The sequence below is a fragment of the Notamacropus eugenii genome, chromosome 4 (genome assembly GCF_028372415.1).
Source record: "Notamacropus eugenii isolate mMacEug1 chromosome 4, mMacEug1.pri_v2, whole genome shotgun sequence".
Classification (NCBI taxonomy): domain Eukaryota; kingdom Metazoa; phylum Chordata; class Mammalia; order Diprotodontia; family Macropodidae; genus Notamacropus; species Notamacropus eugenii.
The window spans coordinates 266,041,679-266,065,433 of NC_092875.1; the positions used below are offsets into that span (position 1 = coordinate 266,041,679).

At 36.2% G+C, this 23,755-nt stretch overlaps 1 long non-coding RNA gene across 1 annotated transcript in view; it reads left to right on the forward strand.

The window, feature by feature from the left end:
* Window positions 1-1,710: 1,710 nt before the first annotated feature.
* LOC140501220 (uncharacterized) overlaps window positions 1,711-23,755 on the forward strand; it is a 76,013-nt gene continuing 53,968 nt past the window's right edge. Inside the window, exons 1-3 of the long non-coding RNA XR_011966100.1 lie at window positions 1,711-2,045; window positions 7,970-8,104; window positions 16,841-16,959. This is a non-coding gene — a long non-coding RNA (uncharacterized lncRNA). The remainder of the gene's footprint in view (window positions 2,046-7,969; window positions 8,105-16,840; window positions 16,960-23,755) is intronic.

Genomic DNA, 23,755 nt, shown 5'->3' on the forward strand with positions numbered 1-23,755 from the left:
GTATTTTATGGGCTGTGGCAAAGAGCTAGAGTACATGCATCTTTCTACTCCACCATCTTGGCTCCATCCCCCTTCCCAGGAATTTTTGTTGAACAGTGAGTTCTTCTCCCAGAAATTGAGGTCCCTGGGTTTATCAAACAGTAGCTTCCTATATTCATTGACTGCTGTGTCTTAAGTACTTAACATATTCCACTGGTCTACCTTCTGTTTCTTAGCCCGTATCAAATGATTTTGACAATTGCTGCTTTATAATACAATTCGAGATCTGGTAGAGCTAGGCTACCTACCCTTAGTTCCCTTGGTTTTCTGGATTTTTGTTCTTCCAGATGAATTGTCATATTAGTTTTCCTTCTCTAGAAAATAATAATATGATAGTGTGTTTGATATCGCACTAAATAAGTAAATTAATTTAGGTAGAATTGTCATTTTTATTTTATTGGCGTGGCCTACTCACTGCAAATGATATTTTTCCACTTACTAAATCTGACTTTATTTGCTTGAAAAGTATCTTGTAATTGTGTTCATATAGTCCCTGGATTTGTTCTGGCAGGTAGACTCCCTAATATTTTATAGTGTCTACCCAACTTTAAATGGGATTTCTCTTTCTATCTCTTGCTGTTGGGCTTTTGTAGTAACATACAGAAATGCAGAAGATTTCTGTGGGTTTATTTTGTAACCTGCAACTTTGTCAAAGTTGTTTAATATTTCAGGTAGTTTCTTGTATTTGAAACTCTGGGATTCTGTAAGTATATCAATATATCATCTGAAAAGAATGATAACTTGATTTCTTTTTTGCCTATTCTAATTGCTTCAATTTTTTTTCTTCTTTTAATGCCACAGCTAAAATTTATAGTACCATACTGAGTAATATTGGTGATACTGTCCATCTTTGTTTCACCCCTGATCTTATTAGAAATGCATCTAGCTTATATCCATTTCATATAATGATTGCTAAAGTTCTTACATAGATATTGATAATTATTTTAAAGAAAGTTCCATTTATTCCTTTGCTCTACAGTATTTTATTAGGATTGGCTGTTGTATTTTGTCAAAAGCTTTTTATGCATCTATTGAGATAATCATGTGGTTTCTGTTAGGTTTGTTGTTGATATGATCAATAATGCCAATAGTTTTCCTAATATTGAACTAGCTCTGCATCCCTGGTATGAATCTTACCTGATCATAGTGTATTATTCTCATTACAAGTTGCTATTTTTTTAGCTAAAAGTTTATTTAAATTTTTTGCATCTATATTCATTAGAGAAATTGGTCTCTTATTTTATTTCTCTGTCTTGGCTTTTCCTGGTTTAGGTATCAAAACCATATTTGTATCATATAAAGAATTTGGGAGGACTCTTTCTACCCTAATTTTCCTAAATAATCAATATAGTATTGGAATTAGCTGTTCTTTAAATTCTTGGTAGAATTGAATTGTAAATCCATCCGACCCCAGGGATTTTTTCCTTGGGAGTTCATTGATGGATTGTTCAATTTCTTTTTTTGAGACGGGGCTATTTAAGTTTTCAACTTCCTCCTCTGTTAATCTGGGTAATTTATATATTTTTTTAAAATGATCATCTTTCTCATTAAGATTGTCGAATTTATGGGCATAAAGTTGGTCAAAGTAATTTCTAATTATTGTTTTAATTTCCTCCTCATTAGAGATGTGCTTGGGGCCTGCCCTGAGCCGTTGCCTGGAAGCTTACCTCTCCTGGAAACCAACTGCTTTTACTGGTCTTCCAAAGGTTCTGGACCCTCCTGTGGGGGAGGGGAATGACCAAACAGTTCACCCGAGGAGGCTGCTTACTGCACTTTATTCTTACATCACTTTCACTTCACCCTACCTTCCCGTGTTCCCCCCTATATATATCCTGCCGTAGCTCCTCCCATGTTCCGCCCTGGAGGCAGAGCCAGCTCCGTAAGGGGCGTTCCCAGCACCTGAAGACGTGTTCTCACCCCCGGGCGTCTCCTGGCTCACCAGGGAGCCATGGTCCAGAGCTCAGCCCTCAACAGAGATGACTTCTCCCTTTCCATGTGTGATACTGGTAATTGGGATTTCTTTTCTTTTTTTTTCAATCAAACTGATGAAAGGTTTATCAATTTTATTAGTTTTTTCATAAAACCAACACTTTGTTTTATTTCTTAGTTCAATAGTCTACTCAATTTAAATTTTATTAATTTTCCCCTTGATTTTCAATACTTCTAATTTGGTATTTACTTGGGGATTTTCAGTTTGTTCTTTTTTGAGCTTTTTCAGCTGCATACCCAATTCATTGATCTCCTATTTCAATATTTTATTTACATAGGAATTCAATGATATAAAACTTTCCCTAAGAACTGTTTTTGCAGTATCCCATAGAATTTGGTAGGTTGTCTCACTATTGTCATTCTCTTGAATGAAATTGTTGATTGTTTCTATGATTTCTTGTTTAACCCACTCCTTCTTTAGAATTAGATTATTTAGTTTCCAATTAATATTTGGTCTGTCTTTCCATGACCTTGGATTACTTATAATGTCTATTGCATTATGATATCAAAAGGATGTATTGACTATCTCTGCCTTTCTGCACTGGATTGTGAGGTTTATATGCAATAGTACATGATTACTTTTTGTATAGGTGCCATGTACAGCTGAGAAAAAGGCGTATTCCTTTCTATCCTCATTCAGTTTTCTCCAGAGATCTATCATATCTACATTATCCAGAGTTTTATTCATCTCCTTAACTTCCTTCTTGTTTAATTTAAGGTTAGATATATCAAATTCATAGCAAGGGAGGTTGAGAACTCTCACTAGTATAATTTTGTTGTCTATTTCTTCCTGTGACCCTCTTAACTTCTCTAAAAATCTGGATACTATACCACTTGGAGCATATATATTTAGTAATGATATTGCTTCATTTTTGTGGTGCCTTTTAGCAGGGTATATTCCTTCCTCATCTTTTTTGATTAGATCTATTTCTTCTTTTGCTTTGTCTGAGATTAGGATTGCTATGCCTGCTTTTCTTACATCACCTGAAGCACAATATATTCTGCTCTAACCTTTTCCCTTTTCCCTGCATATATTCCCCTGTTACAAATGTGTTTCTTTTAAACAACATATTGTTGGATTATGGCTTTTGATCCTTTCTGTCTTCCATCCCCCTTTTGTGGGAAAGTTCACCTCATTCTCATTCACAGTTATGATTACTATCTGTGTCTTTCCCTCCATCCTCTTTCCACTGTTTGTGATTTTAGTTCTCCCTTCTCCCTTACCCTGCACAATAGAATTTCAGTTTTTGACCACCACCTCCCACAGTCTTCTCTTCCTTCTTTCCATGCCCCTCGATTTTACTTGGCTTTACCCTCACTACTTCTTCTGTCCCTTTTAGCCTCCCCTCCCCTATCTTTCCCCCTTCCCCTCCTACTGCCTATAGAGTTAGTTAGATTTATATTCCTAAGTAAGTTTTTGGTTCCCTTCTTGAACCAAGTCAAATGATAACACCTCTTAAACAATGCTCATCTCCCTCCCCTCTTTTCCTCTACGGAAGTATAATTTTGCACTTCTTCCTGCAATGTAATTTACCATTTTCTGCTTCCTCCTTTTCACATTTCTTTTTACAATCCCTTTTCATGCTTAAATTACATTTTTATCATCACATCCTTTACTTTATGCCTGCTCCTTCTATCTATGTATAACAGTTTTATATTTCATAATAGACATTTAATTCTCAAAAATAACAAGTATCATCTTTATTTACAGGGAGGTAAAGAGATTGCCCAAACTAAGTAACACATTTTTCTTTTTCCCTGTTTAATTTTTTATGCCTCTCTTGAGTCCTGTATTTGAAGATCGAATTTCCTATTGGGTTTTGGCCTTTTTATTAGGAAGGTCTGGAAATCTCTTATTTCATTGAATGTTCATCTCCCTGCCTGAAATGTTATATTGAATTTTGCTGGGTAATTGATCCTTGGTTGTAGTTACAATTCCCTTGCCTTATGGAATTTCATATTCCAATTCCTTCAATCTTGTAATGTAGATTCTGCAAGGTATTGTGTGTTCCTGACTGTAGCTCCTTCACATTTGAATGGTTTCTTTCTGGCTGCCTGTAGTATCTTCTCCTTCACCTGTTATTTCCGTGATTTGGCAACAATATTTCTTGAAGTTGTTAATTTGGGATCACTTTTGACAAGTGAATTGTGGATTCTTTTGATGATTACTTTGCCCTCTGCATCTAGCCCTTCTGGGTACTTTTCCTTGATGATTTTTGGATAGATATTGTACAGGTTGTTTTTTTCATCATGTCTTTGTGATAGGCCAAAAATTCTTAAATTTTCTCTCCTGGATCTCTTTTCCATGTCAGTTGTTTTTCCAATTAGGTATTTTCCATTTTTGTCTATCTTTTCATTGGTTAGGTTTTGTTTGACTGATTCTTGATGTCTCATAGAGTCATCAGCTTCTACTTTCTTAATTCCAATTTTCATCAAATTGTTTTCTTCAATTAAGTTTTGCATCTCCTTTTCTATCTGTCCAATTTTTCGTTATAAGGAATTATTTACTCCAGTTAGTTTTTCTACTTCCTTTTCCATTTGTTCAGTCTTCCTTTTAAAAGAGATATTCTTTTTAGCGAGTTCTTTTTTCATACTTTTAAAATCATTGACCAGTTTTTCTTCTATTTCCTTCTTCAGCTCCTCCAAGAGTGCAAGCCATTCATAGTCCATTCTGAAGTTTCAGATGGGAGTTCAGTCTAAATACTGACTTCTTTGGTATTCATGTTAAGGTCATTATCTTCACAGAAAGATTTTAAGGTTTTTCCTTCTTGCTTTGCTTCTTACTTATGATGATGACACTTTGTGTATTGTGGCCTCTGGTTCTTTCAGTCATAAGCTAAGGAACATAGTATTATGTTGGCTGGTGTGAGAAAGCAGGGGCCAGGTGAAGTCCTTTTTGTGTTTCCCAGGATTAGCCCTGGACTTAGCTTGTTAAGTGTGGAGGAAGGATGTCTGGTCACGGGAGATCTACTCAGCTTACCTAGAGAAAAGGTAAGCCCAGAAATGCTGATCCTGGCTGCCCTAGTGTCTTCCCGTTCCCCCTGGAGTGCTGAAGCATATCTGTGGTAATGGTGTTGATGGTTGTGAGGCTCCACCTCCCTGGACCTCCAGATCTCCTCCTGGCTTACTGAGGTGTGGATGTCTGGGACAGCTCCAGTCTTCTGCCACAGTAAGAGGAATACTCCTTAGTGATTTTCCTAGCCTCACATGCCATGAGACTCTTTGTTCTTCTGCTGATCCCACTGATCCAGGATTTTTCTGGGGAAATATTTTATGGTTCTTTAAAGGTCAATAAGAGGAGGAGGAGGAGGATAGAACATTTACCAATCACTCTGCCATTTTGGCTCCTGTAAATTCAAGTAGGTGATTTACAGACATTTAATCTGTGGGCTGATACCTGGGGCGCCGGGGCTGTCACTCAGCACCACTGGAGTCTTGTCATGGACTGCTACTTTTCCATGCTACTGCTATCTCACACTGTCCTGTGGCTTTCCTGTTCAGCCCTGAAGCAGTGGAGACTAACTGTGCTGTGTGCTGTATGCTCCTAAAGCCCTGTGGGGCAGATTCTTCCCATTGACCTTCGAGTCTGTCCTGGACTGTGAATATTTGACAGTCTGTTTCTTATTGGTTTCTGCACCTCCAAAATTTGGTCAGATTCTTGTTTTAGAGGTATCTTAAGGAGTTTGTCTAAGAGCTTAGGCGAGCATTTGCTCTTACTCTACCATTTTGGCTCTGTCCCCAATAGGGTTAATTGTTGAAGCAAAATTGTGGAAGAGAGGGAAAGGTCGAAGACTGTGATAAACACAATGGCAGATACAGCCCTGCATATTTTCTAGCTTGCTTGATGTCAGTTCTCAGTAAATTATGAACAAGGTTTTAAATGAGCATCTCAGTCATGCAGATGTATATGATTTTGATGTACGTGTGTGTGTGTGTGTGTGTGTGTGTGTGCGTGTGCGTGTGTGCCTTTTTAATGAAGAATTTTCAAGATGCATTTTCTCCTACTAAATGTAATGTTTTCTTGAAATTAATCAAAAAATTGAGTGCAATTCTACATGCACTGAGCTATTTTCAAATTACATGAGCCATTTTTTTGAGAAAATAAAGTAGTTGGCAAACCATATATTCTTTTTTTATCCTATTCCCTCACTTCTTCACAAGCTCTTTCTCAACTATGCAGAAAGAATCTAACTTCTTGGAGCTTCGGATTATACTGTTTTTCCCTGTAAATGACCTTTTAACTCATCCTTTTTGAGATTTCCAGAGTAGATATATATGACTTCTTCAAAAATTTTTCATATTTGTTAAATGTTTGACTCTCAATCATTACAAATGCCATGCTGGGTATAGCATCAAGTTTTATACAGAGATCTAGCTTTAGGACATTTCTTCCTCAAATCTTCCTAGCAGATTTGTAAATTTGTTTTTTAGCTTTTGTATTAGTCTATTTCTCAAATTCCTTAGCACATAGTAGCTGAAGTTTAAAATGCCTTGTAATCCTTAATGTGGAATATTACAGTGAGTTATTTTATTATTGCATTGAATGATAGATTAATAGTTTTCTTTATTGCTTAAGTAATTATTCATCATGTATAATCTACTTAGGTATAATGTCTGAAATCACTAAATTGCTTGAATTTATATATCACTTTGTTTTTTCAAAGTGCTGTATGAGAATACTCCCAATGCATGCCATTTAGCAGATGAGTAGTTAAATAACTTGCTCAAGGTCATATAGCTAGCAAACAAGAGACAGAATGAGAATCTAATTCTTTTAACCTTGATGCCATAAATTTTATTGCACTAGTGCCTTGGAGACTTTAGAGTATTATCTTTGGAGTAGAGAGTTTAGATTTATACTCCTTTCATTCCTCTCACTATGCAACCTTAAACAAACCTTGTCACCTAATGATTTTGTAGCTAATATTTATATAGTATGGCAAACTTTGTAAAGTTAGTTACAAATACGAATTCTCTAGGCTCTTTTTTCCTCCTCATATGAGATTGAGGGGATTGATTTGGCCATCTCAAAGGTCCATTCCACCACTGAATCTATGATTTCCACCACTGTTTCAGAGTAAGTAAGCCAAACAAATAAATAGAGAAGATTATCTCCCCATATCACAATGATTCACATAACAATAATAACAAAAATATACATGCATTGACAGACATAAATTGTAATTCATTACAGTTTGAAAGGCATTTTACGTATATTAAACTCTTTTTTTTTTATTCTCAAAACATCCCAATGAGTCAGGCAACAACCATTCCTTGAAGATTTAATATGTATTAGCCACTGTTCTAGTTTTGAGAGATAATAAGAACAAGAAAGAAAAAGAAAAACTAATATCCATCCAGGTCCTCAAAGAGTTCATATGTATTTTGGGGGAAATAATGTGCAAATATTGATAGCTTTCTATTAGTGTAAATGATGGGAGAATTGTCTGTATTATTCAAATTGTGTGATATATTTGTTTTTGGTGCTGAAGGCCATCACCATATTTTACATAATTATACTTTTTATCTGACAGTAGTATGCATTTTAGTAAGTGCTCCCATATCTGGATTCACTATTCACACTAAAAAGTACATATCTGTAACTATGTACACAAAATGCATACATACATTCACACATGTGTGTGAGGGTGTATGTATATCTACAGACATGCACACAATATACATATGTGTATGTGTGTATACACACATATATATGTATATACACACATACCTTTCTATATGAATATGGCTATGTATCAATCTACATGTATTATGGATAGATCAATATATCTAGGTCTATGAATCTATATCCTTTTATCTATGTATGTATATATATATGCATATATATGTATACGTTTATATACATAGAAAGAGAGAGAGTGAGAGAGAAAGAGAGAGACAGAGATGGAAGACAAATAATGTTTGTTTGTTTGTTTTGTAGGAGAGGCAGGAGGCACCTTTTGCAGAAGGTGAAATTTGAACTGAGTTTTAAAGGAAGACATGAAATCTACAGACAAAGCTGGGAAGGCAGAAGGTTTTATTCAAGGGTGACACCCAACACAATGAATAGCAGTTGGTAAATAGAATAAGTAGTAGAGTAGAGTAAATAGGCCAGAGAACACTACTGGCCTGGGGGATAGTCCATGCATGAGAAATGAAGGATTGTGCATGAGGAAGAGAAAGAAAACTGATGTAGCTGGATTACAGATTGTGTGGAAGGATGTGGAGTGTAAGGAGATTGGAAATATAAACTTGTGAGTTTAGTGCTACATTATTCCCATTCTTTAGGGAAAAAATGAACTCAGGGTGTAGAGACTGATAGGGATAGTGAATTTTTCCAGGGCCACAAAGTTATTGAGTGTCAGAAGCAAATTCAAGTTCAAATCTTCCTTACTGGAAGTCTAGTAATCTATCAACATACAACCCAGCTACCTTATATGAAAGACATCTTAAAGAATACTTTTTAATAGCAGACTCAGTGAATAAAATAAGTGATTTTAGATGAAATACACTATAGCTGTTATACACTCACCCTTCCAATTCATTTTCTATTTATTCTGTGCAATGATCTTGAAAAAAGCAATTGCAAGTTTGATTTGGAAACAGTTTTCAAATATTTATTTCTGAAAGGCTGATGATTTCCATTAAGATCTTTATAACCAAATATTTTCAAATAAAAGCTTTTATTTCACTGCTTTAAAAGCTTCATAAAGTCATTGTTGGAGTGTCCTTTTCAAATAAAGATCAGAACTTTATCACAATATGGTCTTCTTGATTTCTGATATATTCCTGATATTTATCACCTGGTGTCAATCATGCAAGCCATGAAATCTATGAAAGTCTCTAGGCTAGTGTTTAGGACAAATAAAATGCTCATCATAAGACTTATATGCTAAATATTTTCATATATATTAGATATGCCAGCATTTTCAACCAACTGGAATAACATTTAAAACTCAAGGACACCTCCATACCCTGCTTAGACATGAGACTTGGACTTTAATAAATGCTGAAAGATGCACATTTTAAAATCAAAGAATGTATAAGGGTAGCAGTTCTTATTTTAAAAAATGTAACAAATAGATTTTTCAACTGTTTTAATCATCCACTTCATTTTTATCAGTGATCTTGAAATTGCATCATTAGGATTAAAAATCTTGAATAGTTTGTCCACTCAGCTTTTCACATGTAGTAAACTGAGAGTCATCTTAGTATTGACAGGCTACTGAAATAGGATATAAAAGATCAGGCTTCTGGTCTATTCTCTAGTACTAAGGAAGTAGGTCAATTTGGATAGATCATTTAAATTTCTGGTCTAAGTTTCCTTTTCAGGATAAAATATAAACTTGGATTCTCTCTTGAAGCCTCCCCATATCATGAATGTGTGGTGGTAACAATATTTATCCTTGCTTCTCATGTAAATTAGACAAACAGTAGTGAAAATCAATTTTACATTATTAGAATGGTTGATTCTATTTTGTGATAGAGATTTTTTGAGTAAGTTATCCCATAAGCTGTTTATTTTCAATAATAAACTAAACATTAATGTGGTATGATCAAGTAAACGAAATATGCCTATTCTTTTTTTGGGAGTAAAACATGATCCATTTTATGTTTCTTTCATTATTTTTAGTATTTAACATTCATTTCCACAAAATTTTGAGTTCCAAATTTTCTTCCGAACTCTCCCCTCTCCCCTCCGCAAAAGGTCATGAATTCTGATTACCCCTTCCCCCAATAGGCCTTTCCTTCTATCATAACCCTACCTTCCCTTACCTCCATCTCCTCTCTAGTCTTGTACGTCAATATAAATTTCTATACCTCATGACATGCATTTCTTATTTGTCAGTTGTATGCAAAAACAATTCTCAACATTCATTCCGAAAACTTTGAGTTCCAACTTCTCTCCCTTCCTCACTCTCCAACTATCCCCATGAGAAGGTAAGCAATTTAATATAGGCTATATATGTGTAGTTTTGCAAATGACTTCCACAACGGTAATGCTATGAAAGACTAGCTATGTTTCCCTCCATCCTATCCTGCCCCTCAATCATTCTATTCTCTCTTTTGACCTTGTCTCTTCCCAAAAGTGTTTACTTCTAATTGTTCCCTCCTCCCATTTCGCCTCCCTTTTATTATCTCCCCCACTCCACTTATTCCCTTCTCCCCTATTTTCCTGTAGTGTAAGATAGATTTTCATACCAAATTGGTTGTGCATGTCATTCCCCCCTTAAGCAAATTATGATGAGAGCAAGTTTCACTTTTTCCCTCTCACCTACCCCCTTTACCCCTCCATTGTAAAAACTTTTTCTTTGCTCTTGTAGGAGTGATGATTTGTCCCATTATATTGCTCCCTTTCTCCTCCCAATATATTCCTCTCTCAACTCTTAATTTCGTTTTTTAGATATCATCCCTTCTTATTTAACTCACTCTGTGCTCTTTGTCTATGAATGAATATGTATGCATGTATGTATGTACATACATATGTGTGTATGTGTGTGTGTGTGTGTGTGTGTGTGTGTGTGTAATCCCTCCAACCACCCAAATACTGAAAAAAGTTTCAAGATTTACAAATATTATTTTCCATGTAGGAATGTAAACAATTCAAATTTAGTAAGTCCCTTGTAATTTCTCTTTCCTGTTTACCTTTTCATGTGACTTTTGATTCTTGTGTTTGAAAGTCACATTTTCTTTTCAGCTCTGGTCTGTTCTTCAAGAATACTTGAAAGTCCTGTATTTTATTGAATGACCATTTTTTTCCCTGAAGTATTATACTCAGTTTTGCTGAGTAGGTGATTCTTGGTTTTAATCCTAGTTCCTTTGACTTCTGGAATATCATATTCTAACTCCTTCCATCCCTTAATGTAGAAACTGCCAGATCCTGTGTGATCCTGACTGTATTTCCACAATACTGGAATTGTTTCATTCTAGCTGCTTGCAATATTTTCTCCTTGACCTTGGAACTCTGGAATTTGTCTCCAACATTTCTAGGAGCTTTCCTTTTGAAATCTCGTTTAGGAGACCATGGGTAGACCCTTTCAATATTTATTTTACCTTCTGGTTCTAGAATATCAGTGTAGTTTTTCTTGATATTTCCTTGAAAGATGATGTCCAGCTTATTTTTTTATTATGGCTTTCAAGTAGTCCAATAATTGTTAAATTGTCTTTCCTATATGTATTTCCCAAGTTAGTTGTTTCTTCTATGAGATATTTCACATTGTCTGCTAGTTTTTTCAGTTCTTTGGTTTTGTTGTGTAATTTCTTGGTTTCTCATAAAGTCATTAGTTTCCAACTCCTTCACTCTAATTTTTAAAGAAATATTTTCTTCAGAGAATTTTTGAACTTCCTTGTTCATTCAGCTAATTGTGCTTTTTAAAGCATTCTTCTCCTCATCGTCTTTTTGGACTTCTTTTGCCAATTGAGTTAATCTATTTTTAAAGGTGTTACTTTCTTCAGCATTTTTTGGATCTCCTTTAGCATCATGTTGACTCATTTTTTCATAATTTTCTTGCATCACTCTCATTTCTCTTCCCAATTTTTCCTCCACCTCTCTCACTTGATTTTCAAAATTCTTTTTGACCTCCTCCATGTTCTGAGACCATTGCATATTATTTTTTGAGGTTTTGTATGCAGAAGCCCTGACTTTTAGGTCTTCCTTTGATGGTATACATTGTTCTTCCTCATCTGAAAATATGTGAGGAAATACCTGTTTACCAAGAAAGTAGCCTTGTATAGGCTTATTGTTTTCCTCTTTATGGGCATTTCCCAGTCAGTTATTTGACTTTTGAGTCCTTTGTCAAGAGGAGATTATACTTTGGAGACCTATAAATTCTCAGCTTCTCCAAGGTGTCAAAATGAAGGGAGAAGAATTTACTCCTCTCCTGTCCTGAACTCTTGCTTGTGAGCAACCAGAAGCACTGTCCAGGATCTCCCAGTAGTGTTCCCTCTTCAGAACCTCCACCAGATTCCACCAGACCAGGCAGCACTGCTCCTCACTCCAGGAGGGCCACTCAGAGCTGAGATTCAGATCAGCAGCTCAATTCCCCCAGGGTTTTTAGGGAAAGGGCTGCAGAGATGGACTGTGCCCCTGTAGTCTCTGCTGCTTCAGGGGTGAGACCACGTTCTCTTCTCACTGAGGTGAACGAACTTTCTCATTGACCTTTGAAATTGTCTTTTGCTGTTTTTGGGTTGAGCAATCTGAGAAACACAGCTGCTCCTGCGAATTCCACCTCCTGAGACCTGCTTTGGTCCTGTTCCTGCTGGTGCTGGGTGCCAAGGTTGGGCTGTGTTCCACTCTGAGTTTGGTGTGATAGACCTTTCCTGTAGGCCTTTCAAGTTGCCTCTTTCACTCTGTCGTTTTGTGACTTCTGCTTCCCTAGGATTTGTTTATAGTCATTTTTTACTGGCATTTTGGGCTATGGGAAGAGGGGCTTCTTCAGGTCAGTCTATCTACTCTGCTATCTTCGTTCTGCCTCCCAAATATGACTATTCTTAAAGAAACTTATAAATGTATGTGGCCCCTCTGATAATATAGGTCACCAATGAAAAAATATTCAACCATATTTATCAGTATATTATATAGTAAACTACCAATTATAACATATGGCAAACAACTTAAGAATGCTTATAGTTAGAACCACTAAAAATCTACTGCAATTTCCAGCCATCCACTTGTCTTAGGTCTTAACTAAGACTGGCCCCTACTTTCCTGCACTTGAAATAATCTGAGTTTGCTCCATGGCAGTGCTGATTGATTGGATTTGTCAGAGATTATCACCTTTGAGGTAGACAAAAGGATTTTGGCTGGACAGAAAGGGAAACTTCTATGTTGTTAAAGATGCTTACTGAAAATTCTGTCTCAGGTGGGTAGTTGTTCTTTTTATTTTTTTTTTAATTTTTCATTTTTTTACACAATTTATAACAGACAAAGCAATTCAGACTTTTGGTCAGATAGTACTTCTTTTTAAAGCGTTTACAATAGGGACCACAAAAGAATTTTTTTCATTAACCAACTGAGACACAAAAAATATTTAAGTTGCTAACTTCACAAGCTCTTGACCTAATTTTCTCCGCAGTATTGCTAAGAATTAAAGGACCCTAACTTATTGTTGGTGGTGTAAAGTCCTATGCCTAATAGCTTAATTTTGCTCTTAACCTCGGATGTTCCCCGACCAATAGTCTATAATAGAAGAGACCTGGTATTAAGCTTGCAAACCTTTTCACTATAGGAAATTGCCACCAAGAGTAGGGACATTACAGGGATACAGTACCTCCCCAACTTCATGTCATTTCCAGGCAGGATTACATTATCTACTTGCATTCAGTGAGGGTTAAGGTCTGCCAGGTGTCAGTGGGGAAATTGAGTGAGGAGAATTCTACCTCGGCCCAGGCTGAACAGCCCCTCTCCCACACTTACCATGAGATTACCTTTTGCAGTTCATACCAGCATCTCACCAGCTTACTGATATCATGGGTTAGAGGCTCAGATCGCCTTTCTTGCTACCCATACCTGGAGTTAGACTCAGAAGAACAGTCACTTAATAGTCCCATACCATCTAAAAACCCATACCATCTAAAAACTGGCAAGTTCCAATAACCAGGTTTCAAATATGATTATAATTTTCACTTTGACTAAGGAACATCTTTTGAGGCAAGTCTTAAGTGGCTTACTACAGATATTCTGGTTTCTGATTAAATAGCAATCATAAAGTCAAGTTTACCATTAAAACCTTAACATTTCCATCAATGCCAAATTTTATCTGATGCTACCTTCCTCTAGGAAATTTAGACTGAAATTCTTTTCCCCATCCTAAAGATGTTCTTGATTTATTCTCAGTAATTAATTCAGTCAATTGTTTTGATACTAATTGCTGTTACCTCACTTTGTAACACGTCCAATTTTTCTCCCCATCACTCCCCTCTCCCTGCTTCCTAATACCTACATTTTGATTATTCCTTCCCTCAGTGTACCCTCCCATCTATCACACTCCACCCTTCCCTTATCCCCAACTTCTCTCTTTTTTTGAAGGGCAAGACAAATTTCTGTACTCCATTCCCTGCTGTTCTTATTTCCCTATTAAATGCAATAAAAATTTTCAGCGTTCGTTTCTAGTACTTTGAATTCCAACTTCTCTCCTTCCCCCATCCCTGCCCAGCCCCACTGAGAAGGGAAGCAATTCAATACATACCAAATATATGTTGGTTTGCAAAAGACTTCCATAATAATTGTGTTGTATAGTACTAATTATATTGCCCTCTGTCCTATTCTATTCCCCCTTATTTTTTCCAATTGAACTTGTCCCTTCTAGAAAATGTTTATTTCTAGTCATTCCCTTCTCCCAATTGCCCTCCCTTCTAACAATCCCCTCACTCCATCTGTCACCTCTTCTTCTTCTTTCCTGTGGTGTGATATAAATTTTCATATCAAATTTAGTGAGCATGTTATTCCCTCCTTCAGCCACATGTGGAGGGAGGAACTTCATATTCCCTCCCTCCCCTTCTCCCTTATCTCCTCCTTTGAATAAGATTTTTCTTATCTCTTTTATGAATTATAGCCTGCCCCATTCGATTTCTCCCTTTCTCTTCCTGGAATTTTCTTCCTTCAACCCTTAATTTTTTATTTTATTTTATTTTATTTTTGTGTGTGTGTGGATATCATCTCTTCTGATATAACACACCTGTACTCTCTATCTATCTGTGTGTGTGTGTGTGTGTGTGTATGTACAATCTCTCCATCTACCCAAATACTGAGAAAAGATTCAAAAGTTAAAAATATTTTCTTTCCATGTAGTAAAGTAAACAGTTCAGCTTTAGAGAGTCTTTTATGATTTTTCTTTCCTGTTACCTTTACATGCTTCTTTTGATTCTTGTCTTGGGAAGTCAAATTTTTCTATACAGATCTGGTCTTTTCCTCAACAAGAATGGTTGAAAGTGGTATATATCACTGAATGACTATTATTTCCCTTGAAATATTATACTCAGATTTGCTGGATAGGTGATTCTTGGTTTCAATCCCAGTTCTTTTGACTTCTGAAATATCTCATTCCAAGCCCTTCGATCCTTTAATGTTGAAGCTGCCAGATCCTGTGTTACCCTGATTGTATTTCCACAGTATTGAAATTGTTTCTTTCTAGCTGCTTTTGTATTTTCTCCTTGATCTGGGAACTCTGAAATTTGGCCACAACATTCCTAGGAATTTCTCCGTTTGGGTTTCTTTCAGGAGGTGAATGATGAACTCTTTCAATATTTATTTTGCCCTCTGATTCTAGAACATCAGGGCAGTTTTCCTTGATAATTTCATGGAAGATAATGTCTAAGCTCTTCTTTTGATCATGGTTTTCAGGTAGTCTTATAATTTTTATATTATTTCTCCTGGATCTATTTTCCAGGTCAGTTGTTTTTCCAATGAGTTGTTTCACATTGTCTTCTATTTTTTCAAATTTTTGGTTTTATTTAGTAACTGCTTGGTTTAACTCAAAGTCATTTGTTTCCCTGAACTCAATTCTCTCTTTCAATGAATTATTTTGTTCAGTGAGCTTTTGAACCTTCTCCTCCATTTGGCTAATTCTGCTTTTTAAAACCTCCTTTTCCTCGTTGGTTTTTTGGTCTTTTTCCAATTGAGTTAGCTTGTTTTTAAAGGTATTATTTTTCCTCAGCATTTTTTTTTGGCTCTCCTTTAGTAAGCTGCTAACTTGTTTTTTAAGGTCTTCTATTTCCAGAGCCCAGTTTAAGTTTCCTTTGGAGGCAGAGGCCTTGCCTTGCTCTGACAATATGCTTTGTTCTTCCTCTTCTGAAAGGATGGGAGGAGACACCTCTTCCCCAAGAAAGTAACCTTCTATTGTCTTATTTTTTCCCCCTTTTTTGGGCATTTTCCCATCCAGTTACTTGACTTCTGAGATTCCTCTCCACAACCACCTTGCCTCCAGTTCCCCCAAGCCAGCACTTGGAGGCTGAGATTCAAATGACTTGCTTCCAAGCCTCAGGGGCTTTTGGCAGGGGCAGGGCTGCTACTCAGTGTGAGATTAAGTTCAGCTGCTCAGGTAGGGGCAGGGCTGCCAGGCAGAGCTCAGTTCCCTCAGTGGCTTTACATAAGACCTTCACCAATGGATGTGGGCTACTGCTTGCTTTGGGAGCCCCTTCTGCTGCTGCCTCTACTGCTGCCACCTGAGGAGGCCTGAGTTATGAGGACATGCTGCTCCCTTCTCGGCCAGTTGAAAAGACCCTCTCGCTAACCTTTGGTGGCTGTGGATTGAGGAATCTACGCTGCTGCTGGACATTCTGTCCCTAAATCCTACTCTGATCTACTCCTCTCAGTGCCATGTGGCCAAGGCAGGGCTAGGCTCTGCTCCACATCTGGTGAGGGAAGGTTCTTTCCAGTTGGACTTTCAGGTCTCTCTGGGACAGAAATTTCCTGTACTCCATTTTTCTTTGGATTCTGCTGCTCTATAATTTGTTGAGAGTTCTTCTTTACAGGTATTTTATGGGTTGTGGAGTAAGAGCTAAGCGTATGTGCATCTTTCTGCTCTGCCGTCTTGTCTCCTCCCACTCTCTACTCTTGGTTGTTGTTCTTACTGGAGAATATTTTTTTTTTGTATTATTTGCTCACTTTGGTGAATAAAATTTTATTACGTGTCAAAATTTATGTCTAACATTTTTGTTGTATGTCAATGTATGTAAAGATTAAACTGTTGTAAGTTTGCTTTCATGTTTTAAAGTGTTCTTTTTTCTATAAAAGGTATTGAGACATTCCTCAAAACTTTGTTGATTGAATAGTCTAAGGGTTCAACCATTTTCATCGTTTCTTCATCCACAGAGCAAAGAGTCCAGGAGGATTTGAGACTAAGTGGATGATTCTATCTCAGAGCTTTGTCTAGCAGATCTAGATGGAGAAAGCAGGCAAGGAGATTTACTCACCTGAAGAACCAACTCCAGGTATACACAAGTTTTAAAATTTTTAAATATACTTTTCCTGTATTGCAAAGCAAATTTCCTTTTGCCAATGACTTATAAGACTCACAAAAGCATAATTTGTAAGAAACCTTTGCAATATTGTCAAGTGTCTCATTTTGTTCTAATATGAAATCTAATCTGGGGGACTGGTATACATCAGGCCAAACAGAGATCAATTAGTATAGTTTTGCAATGATCCAACTGAAGTGGGGAAAAGGAAGTACAGAGGAAAGTGAGCTCATGTTAAACTTCATGCTTCTGATGGTGATTTTGATCATGATGATGAGGATGATGGTGATGATGATATTAACATTTAACATTTATATAGAACCTGTCATTTGTTGCCAACCATGCTGAGCACTTTAGAAATGTCATCTCATCCGATCTTCACACCAACCACAGAAAGAAGATATTATTATTGTAATCATTGTACAGATGATGAAACTGAGGCAAACAGTTGAACTGACTGGCACAGAGTCACACAGTTAGTAGACATCTGAGGTTGGATTAGAACTCAGATCTTCCTATGCACTATATTACCTAGCTGTCCTAGCTGATGATGTGTCTAGAAACAGCTGTTGTTTGTAAGTCTCTCTCTCTCTCTCTCTCTCTCTCTCTCTCTCTCTCTTCTCTCTCTCTCTCTTTCTCTCTCTCTCTCTCTCTCTCTCTCTCTCTCTCTCTCTCTCTCTCTCTTCTCTCTCTCTCTCTCTCTCTCTCTCTCTCTCTCTCTCTCTCTCTCTCTCTCTCTCTCTGTTCCCACTTCTGGAAGATTGGAAAATAAACTGCCTGAGACCATTCGTAAGAAAAGAATAGTGTTAGTACACCCCATCAACCTTTAGAACTGTTGTTATTCAGTCATGATCCCATGTGAGGTTTTCTTGGAAAAGATACTGGAGTGATTTTCCATTTCCTTCTCCAGCTCCCTTTTAGACGAGGAAACTGAAGAAACAAAGGTTAAGTGACTTGCTAGGGTTAGTACAGTTAGTAATTGTCTGATGCCTGATTTATACTGAGGTCTTTCTGACTCCAGTTCTGGTGCTCTATGCATTACACCACCTCTTTCAAACTGTACCTGGAAGAAATTACAACTGTACCTTGAAGATAATTGTACCAAAATGAGATGTTTGTAAAGCACTACCTAAGCCATAAACAGTTACATAATAGCTAGCTATTATTATTCAATGCTAACTAGCTTTGTTTTCCACCCACCAGCTTTACTGGACTTTCAGTTCTGGTCATTTAAGCCTCCTATAAGTTCTACTTGTGGCTCTCTTTGAGACTTATTTTACTTTCAAAGCATTCTAGAGGGACTGAATTTTTGGGGGTTGGAAAAATTACTGGTTTAGAAAAGGATGAGTTCAGTACAACAGGTGTTTCTCAGTCCTTGCTGTAAATGCCACTTTTTTTTGCATTTTTAATTGTATCACCCAATTGCCTCAGAGGAAGTCTCCTGAAAAAAAGTCTTACTAGCTTAAATAGAGTCATATTTTTTTGTAAACTGTTTGGCTTCCAGTCTCTTTTTCAGAAATGACTACTCAGCTGAACAAAGAGTCCTTTGTTCTATAGTTGTGCAAGGAAAGAGATAACCACTGAAGGCTGGAATGAGGGACTCCAAGAGTGAGAGAATGCAAAGCAGGACAGCTCCCTGGAATTGTAAGATAGTTTAACCAACTGTGTTGAAGATGCTTTTTCTTGCTTTTGTTTGTTTGTTTTTTCTTTTGAAATTTGAAAGCCCAATAGCAATTTTGCCACAACTAATTTGTTGTTATATTTTGGTATAAACCATTGCAGGAAGTTTTTAAAAGGATAACTCAAAATTGTCCCCAGACAGGAAACATTTCTGTATTTGGGGATATTGGCAAATCTACCTAATATATTCCTATTTAATTAGCTATGAAAACAAGGGATGTTTGGTCAGTTTATTTTTTTCTTCTAATCCCCAGATTTCTATAGTTCTATTGTGGGGATCTTGAAGAGGACAAAATTGAGGTCCCAGAAATATTTCCCCAATCCCAGGAGAAATTGCTACTCCTTATTTATGTAATTTAGAGGACCTGGACATATATTAGTCTAAAGGAATTTCAACTTTATTGTTTTTTATGTCTTCCTCATCCCCATTTCCACTCTACCATTCACCCCTAGAAGGACAGAGTCAGGCCCTAGTAAGTACCAAGAATGACAGTAGTGCTGGCCTACTGAACACAAGTGCCTAAAGAAAGTCTATGCAGGAAACTTCTTCACGTGCTAGGAGGAAATGGGAATAGTAGAGCCTTCCAGGCCCCAGAGACCACAGTACAAGACTGCTCTGTCCCAGCGAAGAGTAGAACAATTTGCATCCTGGATATAGCAATTGTCCTGCTCTCTCACAGGTATTATCAGGTATTATCAGCTGACCAGTCAAAGTCAGCCCCCGAGGGTTGTGACCTGGGAAAGTGGATAGTGATATGGGCCTCAGGTATACTGGCTGGGAGGTAATGGGCAGAGATGAGAAGCTGGACTACAGTGGACATGTGGCCTGAAGCTTCAGGTTTATGCACAGGTATATGTCTATGGCATAGGAAATTAACCCTGAGGAGAGATGTAAACTTTGGTGGCAATATAAAGAAATGAACAGAGCCATAGTTTTCTGCGATTGCAGATAATAATGGGCAATCAACATGAACAGATAAAGTCCCAGTGACAGCTGACTTCAGGTGAGCTCCCAGTTGCAGAAAGAGCCCAAAGATAAGTGTAGTAGTACTGCACCATTAAGTGTAGCAGCAAAAGTCAGACCTACTGTAAACCATAGTTTACTGTAAAGTAGTACTGATTAGCCACTTTGCATTATTGCCAGTAAAATACTCAATGAATATAGTACAACTGCTTTCCAGAGGGCCTTACATAACCAAGGGGTAGAATTCTTTGGAAAGAACTTGCTTTACAGAAATAATGAGGATATGAAAGCATCTAGTCAGCATCCAAAGTAGAAGGAGGCAATAACTCAAAAGCCTCTTAGGAAACAAAGTTTTGTATTATTTCCTCCTGACTTCTCAAAGAGCTCTAAAGGAGAAGACAGTTCTGACTAATGGGCTGAGAATACTCAGTGGGTGGTATTACAGAACATTTCTACCTGATCTACAATGAAGTTCAGTGACTATGCAGAAAGTGTGTATTTTTACTATAGTCCCTATAATCCTTGTGCTATGACTGCTTATTGTCATTGAGAGTCACTCTGGGAATGATAAAGTTTTGGCATCAGTTACCACAGGAATTTGATGGTTTAGAGCTGAGTCTTTGTCCATCCTGGAACTCTCCCAGATTCAGTCATTTCTTCAGACATAAGTCACATTTAATTTTTTTATGTCTTTGCTTTAGTTGTTTTTTTATTTTTTCCCCTTGAATACTGGTAATTAGGGTGGACCAGTAATAGACTTAAAGTTACTTAAGATGTGGGAAGTCATCTTCATGAACTTCATGATTTTAGCACCAAGGTTCTCAAGTATGTCAGGAGCTTGGCTAGATTTTCCTTTAAAAAATAATGAAGCACTCTTTGAGACTTAGTGAGTCCAGCAAAAAAAGAACTCACATTGTTGATGTGACTTTCTTCACTGACTTGGTATAAAGCAGTGGGTGAGTGAGTAAAGGGTTGATTGTGGGGATAGCTCTCAGAAGTTTGGCTAGTGTATCTAGATGGACAACACAGGTCAAAGAGCTTCCTCAGCTGTATCATCTGCATGTGTACTCTATACCTCTTCATGTTCATTTTTCTGTTTTCATGACTAACTAAATCATATACTATTTGTTAACTTTGTGGAGCTTATAAATGTTTCATTCTGCTCAAATAATAAATCTAAATTTCTAGGACATTTGTCTGAATCAGGTACAACCTAGACTAGGACTCTTCTAAATTTGAGTTTTATGCTAGCAAATAGTATACTTATAAATGTCAGAATCTAGACAAATTGTAATTAACCCATAAATGTAATTTGCCTATTGAGCCTATATAGATTCAGGTAAAGCACATAGGTGAAAAAAATTAATTAATTAGAAAGTGAAATGGGAACAAAAACACAAAATGCCCTAACTTACTAATTATTTGAAGTAAGCTAGAAACACCACCATCAGCACTGCAGAAAAACAAAGAAATAGAAAACTTCCATGAGTTTGGCAGATTTAAAAAAAATATCTTTCCAAAATTTATAGTAGAATTGTAAAGTAAGGAAGTAAAGTTAATTCATACACATGGACAAATGCCCAGCTGAAATTTTAATGTACAAATACAATGCTCCACATTTGCTTTCTGGACTTTTCATGCTTTTCCCAAAATGGAAACCTGGCATATTTGTCACTGAATGAATTCTATACCAATAATTCTATGCTAGGAATAAATACACTAATATCATATATTTTCAAGACATCTTAGTTACTTGATATTTTTGATAGACAAATGTTGACACTCAGATGACATTTTAGTACTATTAACTAAATAGATTCAGGTATAAAGTCCATAGGAGAAAAAACAAACAAACAAACCCACAAGCATTAAGTACACATTTATAATTTTGATTCCAGTATAATCTGCTTTAAAAATCCTCATTCATTTATAATCATAAGCTTTTAGAGGCAAAATAATCTCATTCACAAATATTTTGCTACTAAAGAAATTGAACTCATGAGAGTTTAAGTGATTTTTATTTTTCCAAGCGAGTGGCAAGATTGGGCGGTGGATGGAATGCTGAGCTTGGATTCAGAAAATCACCTCTTCCTGTGTTCAAATCCAGTCTCAGAAACTACCTGTGTGATCCTGGCAAAGTTTGTTTGCTTCAGTTTAAACCTATTTACTTCAATTCCTCATCTGTAAAATGATTTGGAGAAAGAAATGGTAAACCATTCCAGAATCTTTGCCAAAAAAGTCAAACAAACAAAGCAAAACAAAACAAAATACCTCAGTGGGGTCAAGAAAAATCTGAAAAGTGAAAAAAGAACTAAATAACATGTTTCCATAATCACTCAGAGGGTAAGTCCGAAACAAAAATTATATCCTTCCCAAATTCAGGCTTCTCTACTGTACAAGGACCACTCTTGTGTTTAAGTGGTATTCGTGTGTGTGAGTTTGGCACAGGGGAGGATTACCATCTCATTAGTACCCATCCTTTTCGAATATAAAAACATGATATATTTCTCCCTTTGTTGGAATGGGGAATTGTAATTTTTGAACATAGAGAGTCATGAACATTTACAAATGCCTACTGAAAAAAAAAACACTTCTAATATATACTAAAAATTCCAATTCAAAACATGCCTACTAATTGCCAACTATGCTGAAAGTACTCAGGTAGGTACTAATATTTAAATATTAAAATACGTGGATATAGACTATAATCAATTGAAGAAATTTTCTTTTTTAAAAGAAATCGTCTTAATGATATCAATTGCAACCCATTCACTCCTTCTCATTTTATGTGAGTTATTCGGATAATTTACAGATTTAACCACAAGGGACCAAAACATGCTGTGGACTTTTTTTTAATTTCTCCTAATATCACAAGTTTACCAATGGAAAACTTCGTTAACTACTTGTCATCTTTTGCTCTTTCTTACTGCATGAATAGTCTCTCTTTTGCATGTGTAATATCTTTGATGATAGGATCTTACTCCTCTTAGTTCCTTCTTGGTTGTATGTTATAGCATATTTATGACCACCATGTGCCCTATGAATAATTTTATCTTTACTTCTTCAGAGATAGTAGTGTTTTGGGTGTCACAGGCATACAGCAATGAAGTCAGCACAATGGCTCTGTACTCATACATATGAGTACAGATATAGGAGTATATAAACTAACAAGCTCACATAAAGAAATAAACCAAGATATATAATAACCTAGTCACCAAATTGAATTAGAAATATGATATAAATTCTACATATTGCCCCTTTATTGAGACGCTTTTTATCAGTGAAATATAGGTATATTCAATATTATTAGTGTTATCTATGATTTAGAAAGTGTCTGCCAATGTGCTATGGCAGGAGGAAATGAGGTATGCGGATGTATTTGACTCACAAATGTCTAAAAATTCATTCTCTTGAATATCAACCTGATTACATTTTTATGAGTCTCATATTCCCTGAAGACACTATCATACTGAAAAAGAAATCCCTTTCAAGGTTCATATTTTTTTCGTCTTCAAAACACCAACTAAAAAATGACTTAGCTCTGAGGAAAATTTAGCTTCTATGTGTCATAAATAATATATTTTGCTAACTGTGTGATTTACAGTTCTCTCCATCAAGAGTGAGATTGATTTTACCTTCAAGTATGCTATTTTCTTATTATTGTTCTTTTCATTTACATTTCAAAAGTTTATAAGACCAACCACATAAATGAAAGTCAGAGTGAACAAAGAAAAAGTGTAGCTAATAATCTTATGTGGAAGTTCATTAACATTTTTTTTAAATGAAAGTTACATGACTACATGGATTAATAATTTTTTCTTTTTTCTTTTAGCATAAAAAATAAAACATAATATGAGCATATGAAAGCATTTCCTCGTGAATTTTTTTTTGCAAACTATGTAATATATTTAATAAGAAATTCTTTGGTGAGGAAGTCTGCCAAAGTCTTTTACTTATAATAGTACTAATGAATTCTTTTTATTAGACAGTTAAATGCAAATTTTATTTACTCATCTAAAAGGACAACTTTCATGTGTATGATTTCTTGTCATATTTCATTTACATACCCATTCTTTATATAATTTTACTTTCTTTTGCCAAATTCTTCTGCTCATCTTTAGATGC